This window comes from Narcine bancroftii, chromosome 8, assembly GCF_036971445.1.
Source record: "Narcine bancroftii isolate sNarBan1 chromosome 8, sNarBan1.hap1, whole genome shotgun sequence".
Lineage (NCBI taxonomy): Eukaryota > Metazoa > Chordata > Chondrichthyes > Torpediniformes > Narcinidae > Narcine > Narcine bancroftii.
This window is the reverse complement of record NC_091476.1, coordinates 69,415,413-69,419,168: the sequence shown is the minus strand read 5'-3', so window position 1 is coordinate 69,419,168 and position 3,756 is coordinate 69,415,413.

Sequence of the window (3,756 nt, the reverse complement as noted above, 5' to 3'; positions counted from 1 at the left end):
TTTTTGGTCTTTTCTTTGTATAAGTTGTACTAATAAAGATTATTGAAAGAATATGTCAAGGGAAGCAAATCTATTTGGTGGTCAGGTACCATTCTGATGTTGAATACAGATCATGCGGCCTTAACCATATCTTGTTTCCAGGAGAAACAAGATATGTTTAGTTTGAGAAAACTCAAACTAAACTCACCAAGGTTCCAGGAAATTAAAATTATACAGCACAATTTACAGCCAGAGCAAATTACCCAATGAAGTCAAACACGAAAGTTTGCAGACACCGTGAATGAAGTAAAATCACAATGGTTGAGAAACTCAGCAGGTCAAACAGTGTCCTTTGTGATAAACCACTATATGTATATGTTTATCTGTCTGGGCACACCCATTGGCTGACTGTACCTGTGGCTCCTCCCACAGAATCCTGAATAAAGGTGACTGTTCTCCAGTCCCCTCCTCAGTTCGGGACAGTCGACCAGCATTCTATTACGAATAAAAGCCTATTAGTTTTGCTCAACTTTTGGAGTCATTGATGGTGCATCACCTTTTATATATCAAAGATAAAAATACGTAACTGATGTTTCAGACTTGAGCCCTTCATCAAGATATGTAAAAATGTCGGCAGGCATCCGAATAAAGGTTAGGGGAGGAGAGTGGTAGTAAAGGCAGGAGGTAATAGGTGGAGAAGGGAGGGATGGTACAGCAGCGAGGTGAATAGATAGGGAAGGGGATGGAGAGCTGAGGGAAAGAAGACAAGGGGAAGGTTTTTTTTAAAACTTTATTTAAAATTTTATGACATGAATAAAATAAAAATTACATTTAAAGAAATAATAAAAAATAAGATAATAAAAATTAGAATACTACATCATTAAACTACACAAATTAACCCCCCCAATAATTATAACACAACATTAATCATCTAATTTAAAATTAATCCAACCCTCCCCCCAAAATAAAGAGTGAAGAATTAATTAACAATGTTGTAAATAAAATAGAAAAAACCCCACTTACAAAAAAAGGATAAAACTTAACAACAAAAATTACTAACAACAAAAAAAATATCAATACTAAAATAATACCCTTAAACATATATTTAAATCAAACATAATTCATGTATTTAACAAATGAAATCCACTTTAAAACTAAATTCAAATATTAAAATCATATATCAACCACATATCTGTTATACAAAAAATCATAATTAATAATACATAAATACAGAATTTCCATTAATACCAAGTTTCCTTTATAATTCATCGAGAGAACAAAAACATCCCTTAGAAAAACAATCAGATAAACTTTTTATTCCCTTCCCCTCCCCTTATATAAAAAAAGAAAAAAAAGTTCAAACTCTTATAAAATTCTCCATATTCTTCATTTATAACATCTTCCTCTATCAAAATTAACTTAATTTTATTAAACTCTTCTCCCTCAATGTATTTGTACTTAATTTTCTTCTTCTTCTTATCACCTTTCCCCTCATCTTCCTCTTCATCTAATTCAACATCCTCAATTTTTGACTTATTATCTTCTGTGACATCATCCTCTTAAAAAAGAAAAAAGAGAAAAAAAAATCCAAAAAAAAGAGAAAAAAAAGGAGAGAAAAAAAACCTCCTAATTCCCTCTCAATTACAATCAAAACAAAAAGAGTTTAAAAAAAATAATTATTTATTTAAAAAAATTAATTTAAAAAAACCTTCACTTCTTAACCCAAAAATTAAAAAGAAAAAAAACAGGTCGGAGGTCACAACTACCTCCTCCTGTTTAAACCGCCCAAAGCGGTAACTCCCCCAAAATATTGGGTGTGAGATAACTCACAGGTAGCTGATGACTTCTGGAAACTAGTGCCCACCCAGTTCCCTCTCCCAACTCCCATTTCATTAAACTATCATCATTATTTAAACTCTTTTCAAAAAAAAGATAAAAGGTTTATTTTTTTAAATCAATGTTACCACTTCGATCACCATTGCTTCCATTTCTTTTAAAAATCTGGATACCACCTTACATCTCTACTCTCTTTGGAGACCTTGAAGGACTACATCGTTCCTGAAACTGCATGATTGGTAGAGACTAAGCAAAGTCCATAACCTCCTTAGGATTGTCAAAGAATTTTGGCTAATTTCCATCCTAAAAAATCTTCAGTACCGCAGAATACCTGAATGTTGCCCTATGTCTTTTTTTCCACAACCGTTATTTCACAGAATTAAATTCGCGTCGTAATAGCATAGTATTAAATCTCCATCTTGAAGCTTTCTGAACATCTTATGAACTCAAATATTCTAATAATAATAATGAATGATCCAAAACCAATCTAGCCTTATACTCCACAGATGTAACCCTATCCTGCAAATGTGCTGATATTAAAAAATAATCAATTCTAGAAAAAGAATTATGTCGCGAGGAATAAAAAGAAAAATCTTTCTCTGTAGGATTAACTCTTCGCCAAATATCAATTAAATTCAAATCTGCCATCATATTAATCACTTGGATTGCCATCTTAGACTTCTTAATTATTCTTGAGTACTTATCCAATAAAGGCTCCAACACCACATTCAAATCTCCCCCAACATCACATTAGAGTTCGATTGTCCAAGTAATAAAGACATATCCACAACAAAAGCTGTATCCTCAACATTAAGAGCATAAACATCAAGCAAAGTCCATGCTTCATTAAAGATTGTACAATTTAATTTTAATAATCTTCCACCATTTTTCTCTTCACTCTGTAACTAAAATGGTAGATTCTTATGTCCCAAAATTGCACACCTTTTGCCTTAGAATTAAACAAAGAATAAAAAACATGCCCAACCCATTCACGTTTGAGTTTCAAATGTTCCTTATCTATTAAATGAGTTTCCTTTGGCATTACGACCACCGTTTCTTCCATTTCTTCCAGAAATCAAATTCCCTTCTTGCAGTTCTGCCCTCTTTGGAGACCGTGGAGGACTACGTCGTTCCTGGAATTGCGTAATTGGTAAAGACTGAGCAAAATCCATAGCTTCTTTAGGATTATCAAAGAACTTTGGTTGATATCCATCCTGAAAAATCTTCAGTACCGCAGGGTATCTAAATGTTGCCTTATATCCTTTTTTCCACAATAATTCTTTCACAGAATTAAATTCACGTCGTTGAAACATAATTTCCTGACTCAAATCCGGATAGAAGAAAACACGATTACTCTGAACTATCAAAGGAGATTTGTTTTGCTGTGCATTTCTAATAGCCATACGTAAAATAGTCTCTCTATCACAGTCATTTAAACAGCGAACCAGAACAGGTCTTAGATTCTGTCCTGAAAAAGGTCTCCTTCTCAAAGCTTTATGAGCCCGTTCCAATATTAAACCTTCAGAAAACTTATCTTGTCCCAACACTTGTGAAATCCATTCAGTGAAAAATTTTCTTGGATCTGGCCCTTCTATGCCTTCTGGCAAGCCGACAATTTTCACATTATTCCGTCTGGATTGGTTCTCCAAATAATCAACCTTTTTTGCTAAATTTTTATTCTGAATCTGTAACGTTTCAATTGTTTTATTCACATCTTGCAATTGATCTTGTACATCAGATAATCCTTGATCACACATCTCAAGTCTTTCAACTTTAAAAGCTCCATAATCAGCCATCTGTTGAGTATTGACATCCACCAATGCATTAATCTTAGAAGTAAGATTATTCATAGAATCACCTAAATGCATCATTGAAGAAAATATCTTATGTTCAAGACTCTTGAAAAGTATATCAAAATCAGTAGATCCAGACATGGTGGGA